Source organism: Phyllobates terribilis, unplaced genomic scaffold, assembly GCF_046119375.1.
Source record: "Phyllobates terribilis strain yellow unplaced genomic scaffold, ASM4611937v1 Scaffold_4__5_contigs__length_816908805, whole genome shotgun sequence".
Taxonomy (NCBI): Eukaryota; Metazoa; Chordata; class Amphibia; order Anura; family Dendrobatidae; genus Phyllobates; species Phyllobates terribilis.
Window position 1 is genome coordinate 290,343,905 of NW_027362764.1, and position 18,980 is coordinate 290,362,884.

Genomic DNA, 18,980 nt, shown 5'->3' on the forward strand with positions numbered 1-18,980 from the left:
GCCTACACCAGAATCTTTTAAACAGATATATTTGTGTCTGAAGAGTCAGCGAGACACTCAAAATGTGGGTTTTTTTATTGAAAAAGGGTCAAAAAAATGGATAATACTGAGATTTGAACAATGGAACTGCAAAACCACAGTTCTAGTTATCTGGCCTACACCAGACTTTTTAAATAGATATATTTGTGTCTGAACAGTCAGCGAGACACTCAAAATGTTTTTTTATGTGCAAAAAGGTGGATTACACCCAGATTTGAACCATCGGAGAGGAAAACCACAGTTCTAGTTATCTGGCCTACACCAGAATCTTTTAAACAGATATATTTGTTTCTGAACAGTCAACGAGACACTCAAAATGTTTTTTTTTATTGAAAAAATGCAAAAAAGTGGATAATACAGAGATTTGGACTGTGGAAGAGGAAAACCACAGTTCTAGTTATCTGGACTACACCAGAATCTTTTTAAACAGATATATTTATGTCTGAACAGTCAGCGAGACACTCAAAATGTTTTTTTTATTGAAAAAAGGCAAAAAAGTGGATAATACAGAGATTTGAACCGTGGAACTGTAAAACAACAGTTCTAGTTATCTGGCCTACACCAGATTCTTTTAAACAGATAAATTTGTGTCTGAACAGTCAGCGAGATACTCAAAATTATTTCATTATTGAAAAAAGGCAAAAAAGTGGATAATAAAGAGATTTGAACCATGGAAGAGGAAAACCACAATTCTAGCTATCTGGCCTACACCAGACTCTTTTAAACAGATATATTTGTGTCTGAACAGTCAGCGAGACACTCAAAATGTTTTTTTATGCAAAAAGGCAAAAAAGTGGATAATACAGAGATTTGAACTGTGGAAGAGGAAAACCACAGTTCTAGTCATCTGGCCTACACCAAACTCTTTTAAACAGATATATTTGTTTCTGAACAGTCAACGAGACACTCAAAATGTTTTTTTTTTATTGAAAAAATGCAAAAAATTGGATAATACAGAGATTTGGACTGTGGAAGAGGAAAACCATAGTTCTAGTTATCTGGACTACACCAGAATCTTTTTAAACAGATATATTTATGTCTGAACAGTCAGCGAGACACTCAAAATGTTTTTTTTTATTGAAAAAAGGCAAAAAAGTGGATAATACAGAGATTTGAACCGTGGAACTGTAAAACAACAGTTCTAGTTATCTGGCCTACACCAGATTCTTTTAAACAGATAAATTTGTGTCTGAACAGTCAGCGAGATACTCAAAATTATTTTATTATTGAAAAAAGGCAAAAAAGTGGATAATAAAGAGATTTGAACCATGGAAGAGGAAAACCACAATTCTAGCTATCTGGCCTACACCAGACTCTTTTAAACAGATATATTTGTGTCTGAACAGTCAGCGAGACACTCAAAATGTTTTTTTATGCAAAAAGGCAAAAAAGTGGATAATACAGAGATTTGAACTGTGGAAGAGGAAAACCACAGTTCTAGTCATCTGGCCTACACCAAACTCTTTTAAACAGATATATTTTTTTCTGAACAGTCAACGAGACACTCAAAATGTTTTTTTTTATTGAAAAAAGGCAAAAAAGTGAATAAAACAGAGATTTGAACCGTGGAAGAGGAAAACCACAATTCTAGCTATCTGGTCTACACCAGACTCTTTTAAACAGATATATTTGTGTCTGAACAGTCAATGAGACACTCAAAATGATTTTTTTGGATTTTTGGATGCAAAAAGGTGATTTACTCCCAGATTTGAATTGTGGGATACGAAAACCACAGTTCTAGTTATCTGGCCTACACCAGATCTTTTAAACAGATATAATTGTATCTGAACAGTCAGCGAGATACTCAAAATTATTTTTTTATTGAAAAATGGCAAAAAAGTGGATAATACAGATATTTGAACCATGGAAGAGAAAAAACACAGTTCTAGCTATCTGGCCTAAACCAGACTCTTTTAAACAGATATATTTGTGTCTGAAGAGTCAGCGAGACACTCAAAATGTGTTTTTTTTATGAAAAAAGGCAAAAAAAAATGGATAATACAGAGATTTGAACCGAGGAACTGCAAAACCACAGTTCTAGTTATCTGGCCTACACCAGACTCTTTTAAACAGGTATACTTGTGTCTGAACAGTCAGTAAGACACTCAAAATGTTTTTTTTTATGCATAAAGGTGGATTACACCCAGATTTGAACCGTGGGACAGGAAAACCACAGTTCTAGTTATCTGGCCTACACCAGAATGCTTTAAACAGGTATATTTATGTCTGAACAGTCAGCGAGACACTCAAAATGGTTTTTTTATTGAAAAAAGGCAAAAAAGTGAATAATACAGAGATTTGAACTGTGGAACTGCAAAACCACAGTTCTAGTTATCTGGCCTACACCAGACTGTTTTAAACAGATATATTTGTGTCTGAACAGTCAGCGAGACACTCAAAATTATTTTTTTATTGAAAAATGGCAAAAAAGTGGATAATACAGATATTTGAACCATGGAAGAGAAAAAACACAGTTCTAGCTATCTGGCCTACACCAGACTCTTTTAAACAGATATATTTTTGTCTGAAGAGTTAGCGAGACACTCAAAATGTGATTTTTTTAATGAAAAAAGGCAAAAAAATGGATAATACAGAGATTTGAAACGAGGAACTGCAAAACCACAGTTCTAGCTATCTGGCCTACACCAGACTCTTTTAAATAGATATGCTTGTGTCTGAACAGTAAGCGAGACACTCAAAATGTTTTTTTATGTGCAAAAAGGCGGATTACACCCAGATTTGAACCGTCTGAGAGGAAAACCACAGCTTTAGTTATCTGGCCTACACCAGAATCTTTTAAATAGGTATATTTGTGTCTGAACAGTCAGCGAGACACTCAAAATGTTTTTTTATGTGCAAAAAGGTGGATTACACCCAGATTTGAACCGTCGGAGAGGAAAACCACAGCTCTAGTTACCTGGCCTACACCAGAATCTTTTAAACAGATATATTTGTTTCTGAACAGTCAATGAGACACTCAAAATTATTTTTTTATTGAAAAAAGGCAAAAAAGTGGACACTAGAGAGATTTGCACCATGGAAGAGGAAAACCACAGTTCTAGTTATCTGGCCTACACCAGACTCTTTTAAACAGGTATACTTGTATCTGAACAGTCAGTGAGACACTCAAAATGTTTTTTGTTTTTTTTTTTGCAAAAAGGTGGATTAAACGAAGATTTGAACCGTGGGAGAGGAAAACCACATTTCTAGTTATCTGGCCTACACCATAATCTTTTAAACAGATATATCTATGTCTGAACAGTCAGCGAGACACTCAAAATGTTTTTTTTTATTGAAAATAGGCAAAAAAAGTGAATAATACAGAGATTTGTACCGTGAAACTGCAAAACCCCAGTTCTAGCTATCTGGCCTACACCAGAGTCTTTTAAACAAATATATTTGTGTCTGAACAGTCAGCGAGACTCTCAAAATGGTTTCTTTATTGAAAAAAATGTGAATAATACAGAGATTTGAACCGTGAAAGAGGAAAACCACAATTCTAGCTATCTGGCCTACACAAGACTCTTTTAAACAGATACATTTGTGTCTGAACAGTCAGTGAGACACTCAAAAGTTTTTTTTATGCAAAAAGGTGGATTACACCCAGATTTGAAACGTGGGAGAGGATAACCACAGTTCTAGCTATCTGGCCTACACCAGACTCTATTAAACAGATATATTTGTGTCTGAACAGTCAGCAAGACACTCAAAATTATTTTTTTATTGAAAAAAGGCAAAAAAGTGGATAATACAGAGATTTGAACCATGGAAGAGGAAAACCACAGTTCTAGTTAACTGGCCTACACCAAACTCTTTTAAACAGATAGATTTTTGTCTAAACAGTCAGCGAGACACTCAAAATGTTTTTTTTATTGAAAAAAGGCAAAAAAGTGAATAATACAGAGATTTGAACCGTGGAAGAGGAAAACCACAATTCTAGCTATCTGACCTACACTAGACTATTTTAAACAGATATATTTGTGACTGAAGAGTCAGTGAGACAATCAAAATGGTTTTTTTATGCAAAAAGTTGGATTACACCCAGATTTGAACCGTGGGAGAGGAAAACCACAGTTCTAGTTATCTGGCTTACACCAGATTCATTTAAACAGATATATTTGTGTCTGAACAGTCAGCAAGACACTCAAAATGTTTTTTTTTATTGAAAAAAGGCAAAAAAAAGTGGATAATACAAAGATTTGAACCATGCAACTGCAAAACCTCAGTTCTAGTTATCTGGCCTACACCAGACTCTTCTAAACAGATATATTTGTGTCTGAACAGTCAGCGAGACACTCAAAATGGTTTTTTTTTTAGGAAAAAGGCAAAAAAGTGGATAATACAGAGATTTGAACCGTTGAATTGCAAAACCACAGTTCTAGTTATCTGGCCTACACCAGACTCTTTTAAACAGATATATTTGTGTCTGAACAGTCAGCGAGACACTCAAAATGTTTTTTTTTTATTGAAAAAAGGCAAAAAAGTAGATAATACAGAGATTTGAACGATGGAAGAGGTAAACCACAGTTCGAGAAATCTGGCCTACACCAGACTCTTTTAAACAGATATATTTGTGTCTGAACAGTCAGTGAGACACTCAAAATGTTTATTTTTATGCAAAAAGGTGAATTACACCCAGGTTTGTAACCGTGGGAGAGGAAAACCTCAGTTTCAGTTATCTGGCCTACACCAGAATCTTTTAAACAGATATATTTGTGTCTGAACAGTCAGCGAGACACTCAAAATGATTTTTTTTATTGAAAAAGGCAAAAAAGTGGATAATACAGAGATTTGAACCGTGGAAGAGGAAAACCAAAATTTTAGCTATCTGACCTACACTAGACTATTTTAAACAGATATATTTGTGACTGAAGAGTCAGTGAGACAAGCAAAATGTTTTTTTTATGCAAAAAGTAGGATTACACCCAGATTTGAACCGTGGGAGTGGCAAACCACAGTTCTGGTTATCTGGTCTACAAAAGACTCTTTAAAACAGATATATTTGTGTCTGAACAGTCAGCGAGACACTCAAAATGTTTTTTTTTTATTGAAAAAAGGCAAAAAAAGTGGATAATACAGAGATTTGAACCGTGGAACTGCAAAACCACAATTCTAGTTATGTGGCCTACACCAGACTCTTTTGAACAGATATATTTGTGTCTGAACAGTCAGTGAGACACTCAAAAGGTTTTTTTTATGCAAAAAGGTGGATTACACCCAGATTTGAACCGTGGAACGGCAAAACCACAGTTCTAGTTATCTGGCCTACACCAGACTCTTTTAGACAGATATATTTCTGTCTGAACAGTGAGCGAGACACTCAAAATGTTTTTTTTATTGAAAAAAGGTAAAAAATTGGATAATACAGAGATTTGAACCGTGGAAGAGGAAAACCACAGTTCTAGCTATCTGGCCTACACCAGACTCTTTTAAACAGATATATTTGTGTCTGAACAGTCAGCGAGACACTCAAAATATTTTTTTTTTATGCAAAATGGTGGATTACACCCAGATTTGAACCGTGGGAGAGGAAAACCACAGTTATAGTTACCTGGCCTGCACCAGAATCTTTTAAACAGGTATATTTGTGTCTGAACAGTCAGCAAGACACTCAAAATGTTTTTATTTTATTGAAAAAAGGCAAAAAAGTGGATAATACAGAGATTTGAACTGTGGAAGAGGAAAACCACAGTTCTAGTTATCTGGCCTGCACCAGACTCTTTTAGACAGATATATTTGTGTATGAAGAGTCAGCGAGACACTCACAATGTTTTTTTTTATTGAAAAAAGGCAAAAAAAGTGGATAATACAGATATTTGAACCGTGGAAGAGGAAAACCACAATTCTAGCTATCTAACCTACACTAGACTATTTTAAACAGATATATTTGTGCCTGAAGAGTCAGTGAGAGAATCAAAATGTTTTTTTTATGCAAAAAGTTGGATTACACCCAGATTTGAACCGGGGGAGAGGAAAACCACTGTTCTAGTTATCTGGCCTACACCAGACTCTTTTAAACAGATATATTTGTGTCTGAACAGTCAGCAAGACACTCAAAATGTTTTTTTTATTGAAAAAAGGCAAAAAAAAAGTGGATAATACAGAGATTTGAACAGGGGAACTGCAAAACCTCAGTTCTAGTTATCTGGCCTACACCAAACTCTTTTAAACAGATATATTTGTGTCTGAACAGTCAGCGAGACACTCAAAATGATTTTTTTTATGCAAAAGGGTGGATTACACCCAGATTTGAACCGTGGGATAGGAAAACCACAGTTATAGTTATCTGGCCTACACCAGAATCTTTTAACCAGGTATATTTGTGTCTGAAGAGTCAGCGAGACACTCAAAATGTTTTTATTTTATTGAAAAAAGGCAAAAAAGTGGATAATACAGAGATTTGAACCGTGGAAGAGGAAAACCACAGTTCTAGTTATCTGACCTACACCAGACTCTTCTAAACAGATATATTTGTGTCTGAACAGTCAGTGAGACACTCAAAATGTTTTTTTTATTTAGGAAAAAGGCAAAAAAGTGGATAATACAGAGATTTGAACCGTTAACTAGAACTGTGGCTTTGCAATTCATCTGGCCTACACAGACTCTTTTGAGCAGATATATTTGTGTCTGAACAGTCAGCGAGACACTCAAAATGTTTTTTTTTATTGAAAAAAGGCAACAAAGTGGATAATACAGAGATTTGAACCGTGGAATATGAAAACCACAATTCTAGCTATCTGGCCTACACCATACTCTTCTAAACAGATATATTTGTGTCTGAACAGTCAGTGAGACACTCAAAAAAAATTTTTTATGCAAAAAGGTGGATTACACCCAGATTTGAACTGTGGAAGAGGAAAACCACAGTTCTAGTAATCTGGCCTGCACCAGAATCTTTTAAACAGATATATTTGTGTATGAACAGTCAGCGAGACACTCACAATGTTTTTTTTATTGAAAAAAGGCAAAAAAGTGGATAATACAGAGATTTGAACCGTGGAAGAGGAAAACCACAATTCTATCTATCTAACCTACACTAGACTATTTTAAACAGACATATTTGTGCCTGAAGAGTCAGTGAGACAATTAAAATGTTTTTTTTATGCAAAAAGGTGGATTACACTCAGATTTGAACTGTGGGAGAGGAAAATCACAGGTATAGTTGTCTGGCCTACACCAGAATCTTTTAAACAGATATATTTGTGTCTGAAGAGTCAGCGAGACACTCAAAATGTGCTTTTTTTCATTGAAAAAGGCAAAAAAATGGATAATACAGAGATTTGAACCGAGGAACTGCAATACCACAGTTCTAGTTATCTGGCCTACACCAGACTCTTTTAAATAGATATATTTGTGTCTGAACAGTCAGCGAGACACTCAAAATGTTTTTTTTATGCAAAAAGGTGGATTACACCCAGATTTGAACTGCGGGAGAGGAAAACCACAGTTCTAGTTATCTAGCCTACACCAGACTCTTTTAAACAGATATATTTGTGTCTGAACAGTCAGCGAGACACTCAAAATGGTTTTTTTTATAGAAAAAAGGCAAAAAAGTGGATAATACAGAGATTTGAACCGTTGAATTGCAAAACCACAGTTCTAGTTATCTGGCCTACACCAGACTCTTTTAAACCGATATATTTGTGTCTGAACAGTCAGCGAGACACTCAAAATGTTTTTTTTTTATTGAAAAAAGGCAAAAAAGTGGATAATACAGAGATTTGAACCGTGGAATATGAAAACCACAATCCTAGCTATCTGGCCTACACCAGACTCTTTTAAACAGATATATTTGTGTCTGAACAGTCACTGAGACACTCAAAATGTTTTTTTTATGCAAAAAGGTGGATTACACCCAGATTTGAACCGTGGAACGGCAAAACCACAGTTCTAGTTATCTGGCCTACACCAGACTCTTTTAGACAGATATATTTCTGTCTGAACAGTGAGCGAGACACTCAAAATGTTTTTTTTATTGAAAAAAGGTAAAAAATTGGACAATACAGAGATTTGAACCGTGGAAGAGGAAAACCACAGTTCTAGCTATCTGACCTACACTAGACTATTTTAAACAGATATATTTGTGACTGAAGAGTCAGAGAGACAATCAAAATGTTTTTTTTATACAAAAAGTTGGATTACACCCAGATTTGGACCGGGGGAGAGGAAAACCACAGTTCTAGCTATCTGGCCTACACCAGACTCTTTTAAACAGATATATTTGTGTCTGAACAGTCAGCAAGACACTCAAAATGTTTTTTTATTGAAAAAAGGCAAAAAAAGTGGATAATACAGAGATTTGAACAGGGGAACTGCAAAACCTCAGTTCTAGTTATCTGGCCTACACCAAACTCTTTTAAACAGATATATTTGTGTCTGAACAGTCAGCGAGACACTCAAAATGATTTTTTTTATGCAAAAGGGTGGATTACACCCAGATTTCAACCGTGGGATAGGAAAACCACAGTTATAGTTATCTGGCCTACACCAGAATCTTTTAACCAGGTATATTTGTGTCTGAAGAGTCAGCGAGACACTCAAAATGTTTTTATTTTATTGAAAAAAGGCAAAAAAGTGGATAATACAGAGATTTGAACCGTGGAAGAGGAAAACCACAGTTCTAGTTATCTGGCCTACACCAGACTCTTCTAAACAGATATATTTGTGTCTGAACAGTCAGTGAGACACTCAAAATGTTTTTTTTATTTAGGAAAAAGGCAAAAAAGTGGATAATACAGAGATTTGAACCGTTAACTAGAACTGTGGCTTTGCAATTCATCTGGCCTACACAGACTCTTTTGAGCAGATATATTTGTGTCTGAACAGTCAGCGAGACACTCAAAATGTTTTTTTTTATTGAAAAACGGCAACAAAGTGGATAATACAGAGATTTGAACCGTGGAATATGAAAACCACAATTCTAGCTATCTGGCCTACACCATACTCTTCTAAACAGATATATTTGTGTCTGAACAGTCAGTGAGACACTCAAAAAAAATTTTTTATGCAAAAAGGTGGATTACACCCAGATTTGAACTGTGGAAGAGGAAAACCACAGTTCTAGTAATCTGGCCTGCACCAGAATCTTTTAAACAGATATATTTGTGTATGAACAGTCAGCGAGACACTCACAATGTTTTTTTTATTGAAAAAAGGCAAAAAAGTGGATAATACAGAGATTTGAACCGTGGAAGAGGAAAACCACAATTCTATCTATCTAACCTACACTAGACTATTTTAAACAGATATATTTGTGCCTGAAGAGTCAGTGAGACAATTAAAATGTTTTTTTTATGCAAAAAGGTGGATTACACTCAGATTTGAACTGTGGGAGAGGAAAATCACAGTTATAGTTATCTGGCCTACACCAGAATCTTTTAAACAGATATATTTGTGTCTGAAGAGTCAGCGAGACACTCAAAATGTGCTTTTTTTCATTGAAAAAGGCAAAAAAATGGATAATACAGAGATTTGAACCGAGGAACTGCAATACCACAGTTCTAGTTATCTGGCCTACACCAGACTCTTTTAAATAGATATATTTGTGTCTGAACAGTCAGCGAGACACTCAAAATGTTTTTTTTTTATTGAAAAAAGGCAAAAAAGTGGATAATACAGAGATTTGAACCGTGGAATATGAAAACCACAATCCTAGCTATCTGGCCTACACCAGACTCTTTTAAACAGATATATTTGTGTCTGAACAGTCAGTGAGACACTCAAAATGTTTTTTTTATGCAAAAAGGTGGATTACACCCAGATTTGAACCGTGGAACGGCAAAACCACAGTTCTAGTTATCTGGCCTACACCAGACTCTTTTAGACAGATATATTTCTGTCTGAACAGTGAGCGAGACACTCAAAATGTTTTTTTTATTGAAAAAAGGTAAAAAATTGGACAATACAGAGATTTGAACCGTGGAAGAGGAAAACCACAGTTCTAGCTATCTGACCTACACTAGACTATTTTAAACAGATATATTTGTGACTGAAGAGTCAGAGAGACAATCAAAATGTTTTTTTTATACAAAAAGTTGGATTACACCCAGATTTGGACCGGGGGAGAGGAAAACCACAGTTCTAGCTATCTGGCCTACACCAGACTCTTTTAAACAGATATATTTGTGTCTGAACAGTCAGTAAGACACTCAAAATGTTTTTTTTATTGAAAAAAGGCAAAAAAAGTGGATAATACAGAGATTTGAACAGGGTAACTGCAAAACCTCAGTTTTAGTTATCTGGCCTACACCAAACTCTTTTAAACAGATATATTTGTGTCTGAACAGTCAGCGAGACACTCAAAATGATTTTTTTTATGCAAAAGGGTGGATTACACCCAGATTTGAACCGTGGGAGAGGAAAACCACAGTTATAGTTATCTGGCCTACACCAGAATCTTTTAAACAGGTATATTTGTGTCTGAAGAGTCAGCGAGACACTCAAAATGTTTTTATTTTATTGAAAAAAGGCAAAAACGTGGATAATACAGAGATTTGAACCGTGGAAGAGGAAAACCACAGTTCTAGTTATCTGTCCTACACCAGACTCTTCTAAACAGATATATTTGTGTCTGAACAGTCAGCGAGACACTCAAAATGTTTTTTTTATTTAGGAAAAAGGCAAAAAAAGTGGATAATACAGAGATTTGAACCGTAGAATTGCAAAGCCACAGTTCTAGTTATCTGGCCTACACAGACTCTTTTGAACAGATATATTTGTGTCTGAACAGTCAGCGAGACACTCAAAATGTTTTTTTTTATTGAAAAAAGGCAACAAAGTGGATAATACAGAGATTTGAACCGTGGAATATGAAAACCACAATTCTAGCTATCTGGCCTACACCATACTCTTCTAAACAGATATATTTGTGCTTGAAGAGTCAGTGAGACAATTAAAAAAAAATTTTATGCAAAAAGGTGGATTACACTCAGATTTGAACTGTGGGAGAGGAAAATCACAGTTATAGTTATCTGGCCTACACCAGAATCTTTTAAACAGATATATTTGTGTCTGAAAAGTCAGCGAGACACTCAAAATGTGTTTTTTTTAATTGAAAAAGGCAAAAAAATGGATAATACAGAGATTTGAACCGAGGAACTGCAATACCACAGTTCTAGTTATCTGGCCTACACCAGACTCTTTTAAGTAGATATATTTGTGTCTGAACAGTCAGCGAGACACTCAAAATGTTTTTTTTATGCAAAAAGGTGGATTACACCCAGATTTGAACCGCGGGAGAGGAAAACCACAGTTCTAGTTATCTAGCCTACACCAGACTCTTTTAAACAGATATATTTGTGTCTGAACAGTCAGCGAGACACTCAAAATGTTTTTTTTTATAGAAAAAAGGCAAAAAAGTGGATAATACAGAGATTTGAACCATGGAATTGCAAAACCACAGTTCTAGTTATCTGCCTACACCATACTCTTCTAAACAGATATATTTGTGTCTGAACAGTCAGCGAGACACTCAAAATGGTTTTTTTTATTGAAAAAAGGCAAAAAGTTTATAATACAGTGATTTGAACTGTGGAAGAGAAAAAACAACAATTCTAGCTATCTGGCGTTCACCAGACTGTTTTAAACAGGTATACTTGTGTCTGAACAGTCAGTGAGACACTCAAAATGTTTTTTTTATGCAAAAAGGTGGATTACACCCAGATTTGAACCGTGGGAGAGGAAAACCACAGTTCTAGTTATCTGGCCTACACCAGAATCTTTTAAACAGATATATTTGTGCCTGAACTGTCAACGAGACACTCAAAATGTTTTTTTTATTGAAAAAAGGCAAAAAAGTGGATAATGCAGAGATTTGAACCGTGGAACTGCAAAACCTCAGTTCTAGTTATCTGGCCTACACCAGACTCTTTTAAACAGATATATTTCTGTCTGAACAGTCAGCGAGACACTCAAAATGTTTTTTTTTATTGAAAAAAGATAAAAAAGTGGATAATACAGAGATTTTAACCATGGAAGAGGAAAACCACAGTTCTAGTTATCTGGCCTGCACCAGACTCTTTTAAACTGATATATTTGTGTTTGAACAGTCAGCGAGACACTCAAAAAGTTTTTTTTTATTGAAAAAAGGTAAAACAGTGGATAATACAGAGATTTGAACTGTGGAAGAGGAAATCCACAGTTATAGTTATCTGGCCTACACCAAACTCTTTTAAACAGATATATTTGTGTCTAAACAGATAGCGAGATACTCAAAATTATTTTTTTATTGAAAAATGGCAAAAAAGTGGATAATACAGATATTTGAACCATGGAGGAGAAAAACCACAGTTCTAGCTATCTGGCCCACACCAGAATCTTTTAAACAGATATATTTGTGTCTGAACAGTCAGTGAGTCAGTGAGACACTCAAAATGTTTTTTTTTATGCAAAAAGGTGGATTACACCCAGATTTGAACCGTGGGAGAGGAAAACCACAGTTCTATTTATCTGGCCTGCACCAGACTCTTTTAAACAGATATATTTGTGTCTGAACAGTCAGCGAGACACTCAAAATGTTTTTTTTTATGCAAAAAGGTGGATTACACCCAGATTTGAACCGTGGGAGAGGAAAACCACAGTTCTAGTTATCTGGCCTATACCAGAATCTTTTAACCAGGTATATTTGAGTCTGAACAGTCAGCAAGACACTCAAAATGTTTTTATTTTATTGAAAAAAGGCAAAAAAGTGGATAATACAGAGATTTGAACTGTGGAAGAGGAAAACCACTTTTCTAGTCATCTGGCCTACACCAGACTCTTTTAAACAGATATATTTGTGTCTGAACAGTCAGCGAGACACTCAAAATTGTTTTTTTATGCAAAAAGGTGGATTACACCCAGATTTGAACCATGGGAGAGGAAAACCACAGTTCTAGTTATCTGGCCTACACCAAATTCTTTTAAACAGGTATATTTGTGTCTGAACAGTCAGCGAGACACTCAAAACATTTTTTTTTTTTAAAAAAAGGCAAAAAAGTGGATAATCCAGAGATTTGAACTGTGGAAGAGGAAAACTACGGTTCTAGTTATCTGGCCTACACCAGACTCTTTTAAACAGATATATTTTTGTCTGAACAGTCAGCGAGACACTCAAAATGTTTTTTTTTATTGAAAAAAGGCAAAAACTTGGATAATATAGAGATTTGAACCGTGGAACTGCAAAACCACAGTATTAGTTATCTGGCCTACACCAGACTCTTTTAAACAGATATATTTGTGTCTGAACAGTCAGCGAGACACTCAAAATTTTTTTTTTTATTGAAATAGGTGGATTACTCCCAGATTTGAACCGTGGAAGAGGAAAACCACAGTTCTTAGTTATCTGGCCTACACTAGAATCTTTTAAACAGATATATTTGTGTCTGAACATTCAGCGAGACACTCAAAATGTTATTTTTTATTGAAAAAAGGCAAAAAAGTGGATAATACAGAGATTTGAACCATGGAAAAGGAAAACCACAGTTCTAGTTATCTGGCCTACACCAGACTCTTGTAAACAGATATATTTGTGTCTGAACAGTCAGCAAGACACTCAAAATGTTTTTTTTTATTGAAAAAAAGTCAAAAAGGTGGATAATACAGAGATTTGAACTGTGGAAGAGGAAAACCACAGTTCTAGTTATCTGGCCTACACCAGACTCTTTTACTTTGATATATTTGTGTCTGAACAGTCAGCGAGACAATCAAAATGTTTTTTTATGCAAAAAGGTGGATTACACCCTGAATTGACCCGTCGGAGAGGAAAACCACAATTCTAGTTATCTGGCCTACACCAGACTCTTTTAAACAGATATATTTTTGTCTGAACTGTCAGCGAGACACTCAAAATGTTTTTTTTTTTATTGAAAAAAGGCAAAAAAGTGGATAATACAGAGATTTGAACCGTGGAACTGCAAAACCACTGTTCTAGTTATCTGGCCTACACCAGACTCTTTTAAACAGATATATTTGTGTCTGAATACTCACAGACACACTCAATTTTTTTTTTTTTGTGGGGGGAGTAAATACCAAAAGGTTGATAAGACGGGTATTTGTACAGTCTGACTGAGGGAAAAAAGAAAAAAAGAGGATTTAGATGAAAAAAAAAAGATTTTTCCTGGCCCCTGAGACTTGGGGCTAAGTCTAGCAATTTGAAAAGCAGCACACAGGATTGTAATGTAGTGTTTGTTGGTATAACCACTGCGTCTCCTATACAGCCCGAGTAACCTGGAAATGCTCGGTGCTCGCCGAACATCCCGAGTAGTGAGATGCTTGGGCAAGTACCGAGCAGTGTCGATCATGCTCGCTCAACACTAATTATCTTTTCTTGAGATCTGGTCTCCCAGGGAACTGAACCTCCTACATTGCAGGCAAGAGCAAAACCAAGAAGCCACAGGCTTCTGTGCCTGTGCATGGAGGCAAAATTTTCCATGCTTGAAAAACAATTGTATGTTTCTTCAATACAGGCTCAATGTACTGGTATGAGATACAAGTGCATTTCTATGTACCTGTATTTTAGAGGTCAGAGAATTTTTTTCTTCCTATGACATTACTGCAGAATAATGAAAAAAATTACAATAATTACATTTTTCTGCATCTTTTAATAAACATAACTAATCAGCAAATAACAGACATTTTTTTTATCCCGGTAATTGCAACAACCCATACAATACAGTGAACAGATTATTTTCGGTGATTGTGTAAATTTGTAAAAATGGTGTGATTGATTTGTTTCTCCATTAACCCCTTCCCAACATGCTCCTTATATATACTGATCTGCAGGAGCTGCGTTCCCGCAAACAGCAGTATACATACGGCGCAGTGATTGTGCGGACTCACGCTGAGCGCTGCCGCGATGCTGACACCCCGCAGCAATGCCCACGATCAGTGCTAGCACTGATCACTGGCATTTAACCCTTGTGATGCCGCTGTCAATAGTGACAGCGACATCGTGGGGCATCGCAGAGGGAGTGGGCTCCCTCTTTGATCTCATCAGCACAATGCAATGCAATGCACTCCATGGTGACCCCCAGTCCCAAGATGTCTGCGGTGTCCTTCAGGGTCCTTCAGGAAGGTGAGTTGTTAGCACCATGCCTGTCAGACGCTGATCTTATGCTCTGCAGTGCAGAAGCATTGCAGAGCATTAGATCAGCGATCTGTCACTTTGAAGTTGATGTCCCATCCTGGGACAATGTAAAAAAGTAAAAAAAAATGATAATAAAAATTATAAAAAATATTTACAAAAAAATCACAAAATATAAAAAAAAAAAAAGAAAAAACATTCATTCAATAAATATATTTTATTTATGTAAAAAAATAAAAAAATACACATATTTGGCATTGCTGCATCCAGAACGACCCTACCTATAAAACTGTCCCACTAGCAATTTTCACTCAGCAACATCCACTGCTGCTTGTTTCTGGAAAACACCCATGGAGTCAAAATCGTCATTACACCTGTAGAGAAGTTCCCAAAGGGGTATAATTTCTAAAATGGGGTCATTTAAGGGGGGATTCTGCTAGTCTAGCACTTATGGGCGTTATATATGGAGTCTGCAAACTTTTCTAAGAAAATCTGTGCTCCAGGAGGCAAATAGCTCTCATACCCTCCCGAGTCTCGCCATGTGGCTAAGCAGTACTGTACAGCCACATATGGGGTATTTCTATATTTAGCTGAAATTGTTGAACAAAGTTTGGTGCCATTTTTACCCATTTTCCAGTGTGAAAATGTAAAATCTGGAGCTAAAACAAAATTTTGGTGGTAAAAATATAATTACTTTTTATTCACTGCTCAATGGTATAAAATGCTGTGATACAGCTGTGGTTTCAATATGATCACTGCATCTTTAGATGAATTCATTGAGAGGTGAAGTTTGTAAAATGGGGTCACTTATGGGGAGTTCGGCTCTTCTGGCACCTCAGGGGCTCTACTAATGTGACATGGCACTGTCAAACCAGTGCAGCAAAATTTGAACTGCAATATGCACTTCTGAGCTTTGCACTGTACCTCAAAGGTAGTTTTCGACCACATATGGGGTATCAACGTACTCAGGAAAAATTGCACAACAAATTTTGGGGTGAAAATGCAAAATTTGGGCCTAAAAAACATTTTTACGGCTCAACATTATACACTTCTGTGAAGCACCTGGGGGTTCAAGGTGCTCACTACATATCTAGATAAGTTCCCTGAAGGAAATGGTGTCACTTGTGGGGGGTTTCGACTGTTAAGGCAAATCAGGGGCTTTGAAAACGCAACATGGCATCCGCTAATTATTCAAGCAAATTTTACATTCAAAAAGTCAAATGGCACTCCTTCCCTTCTGAGCTCTGCCGTGCACCCAAACAGTGGTTTCCCTCAACATATGGGGTATCGGCGTGCTCAGGAGGAATTGCACAACAAATTTTGGGGTCCATTTTTTCCTGATACCCTTGCAAAAAAAAGAGAAAGTTTTAATCAACAAATGACATCACTCTTTCCCCTGTACAAGAAATCCGCTGCCTCGGTGTAACCCTCGTCTTTGCCCTGTTCTTCAAACCACACATCCAAGCTCTCGCCACCTCCTGTCGACTCCAGCTCAAAAATATTTCCAGAATCTGTCCTTTCCTCAACCCCCAATCTACTAAACTGCTTGTGCATGCCCTCATCATCTCCCGTCTCGACTACTGCAACATCCTCCTCTGTGGTCTACTGCTAACACTCTCGCACCTCTCCAGTCTGTCCTTAACTCTTCTGCTCGACTAGTTCATCTCTTTCCTCGCTACTCTTCTGCTAACCCCCTTTGCAAATCTCTTCACTGGCTCAAAATTGCCCAGCATATCCAGTTCAAACTACTAACACTGACCTACAAAGCCATCTATAACCTTTCTCCTCCATACATCTCTGAACTAATCTCCTGATATATTCCCTCATGTAATCTCCGGTCCTCCCAAGACCACCTCCTCTCTTCAACACTTATTCGTTCCTCGCCCAATCGCCTCCAAGACTTCTCCTGAATATCTCCCATCCTCTGGAATTCTGTGCCTCAACACGTCCGCTTATCTGCCACATCCGGATCCTTCAGACGGAACCTGAAAACTCATCTCTTCAAGAAAGCTTACAACCTGCAATGACCATGCTGCCGCTCCACCACCATCAGAGATGCTGCTTTACCACCACCAGAGCTGCGCCTCACCACCACCAGAGCTGCGCCTCACCACCACCAGAGCTACTGCAACCCCCCACCTACTGTCTCCTTCCCCATTATCCAGTAGAATGTAAGCCCACAAGGGCAGGGTCCTCTTCCCTCTGTACCAGTCTATCATTGTTAGTTCATTTACTGTAAGTGATATCTGTATTTTGTATGTAACCCCTTCTTATGTACAGCATGGAATCAATGGTGCTATATAAATAAATAATAATAACATATCAGGTATTAGTGTACTTAGGAGAAATTGCACATTACCCTTGTGAAAATGAAAAATTTGGGGCTAAAAAACATTTTTGTGGGAAAAATGTGATTTTTTTATTTTCATGACTCAACATTATAAACTTCTGTGAAGCACCTGTGGGTTCAGGGTGCTCACCACACATCTATACCAGTTCCCTGATGGGGAGTTAAAGTTTCCAGAATGGTGTTACTTGTGGGGGGTTTCCACTGTTTAGGCACATCAGGGGCTCTCCAAATGTGACATGGCGTCTGCTAATTATGCCAGCAAATTTTACATTAAAAAAATCAAATGGTGCTGCTTCCCTTCATAGCCCTGCTGTGTGCCCAAATAGTGGGTTTCCCTCACACATGGGGTATTGTTGTGTCTGGGAGATATTGCACAACAAGGTTTAAAAATTGCAGCAAAAATGCAATAATCAGAGAATATTGTTATGGCATAGTTTGGTGTGGACACCTTAAGAAAGCATGCAGATAAAATGCTGCAGAAAAAAATGAAGTATTCACACTGTGCGTGAACACAGCCTTACAGACATGTTTGGCAAAATTGCACTTAAAAAAAATTTCTGCTCATCTCGCAAATAAGTTATACCTGATATAGTGAAGCTTATGTAAAAATTAAGTGGTTCTAGCTGCCTCTATGACTGAAGCAACAAAAAATAAATCCATAGGTACCAACTGTCCCAGGTACAGTGAGATAGTCCCAAATTTGGGTATATGCTCCACTGTCCCAGGTATTTGCTGAATGTGCCTCACAGCCACTTCTTCTCTGACATCTCCTACTGCCTGGATAGAAAGAAATGGTAAATAGGTGTGCCTAAGGAGTGTGGTTTGGGGCTTGGCCAAAATTCAGCCCCGTCCGCTATACTTGTCTCAGTTTGTTCCTGTTAAGCTTCCATAGAAGTTGTAAGGTATGTAATCCCAATATAAAATGTACTGCATATAATAATCTTATTATTAATAATAAGGCCCCAGCCTGTTATAATATAATCCCCAGTAATCCTGGCTTTAGCTGTACAACATATAATCGTATAACCTGCCCCTTAACACCCTCCCCACTGACAGTGACCATGTCATGGAAGCTGTAATTATAGGGGATCTTTCACCAGAAAAACCTGCTATTATCCTGCAGATATGGGGCTAATCTGCAGGTTAACAGCGTTACTAACCTGCCCGGTGCCCTCACTTAGCCAAACACTGCGCCCCCGGCCCTGACTGACAGACAGCCCCAATGCAGAGCCAGTGTAAATCAGTGCCAGGGGCACAGGTACAGCCGCTGCTCTGTATACTCAGAGCGGTGACTGAACCCACGCCAGCTCCGCCCCCATGACTGAAACCGAATACTGCCGGGGGAAATGAAGTTAATTTTCTCCCCTCAGTCTTCGGCTAAGTACGGGAACCGAATAGGTTAATAACACTATTGACTTGCAGATTAGCTCCATATCTGCAGGTTAATAGTGTTTTTTCTGGTGACAGGTTCCCTTTAATAATTTTATAATAAGCACTCATTATTATTTGAATATTACAATTAGTGCAGCC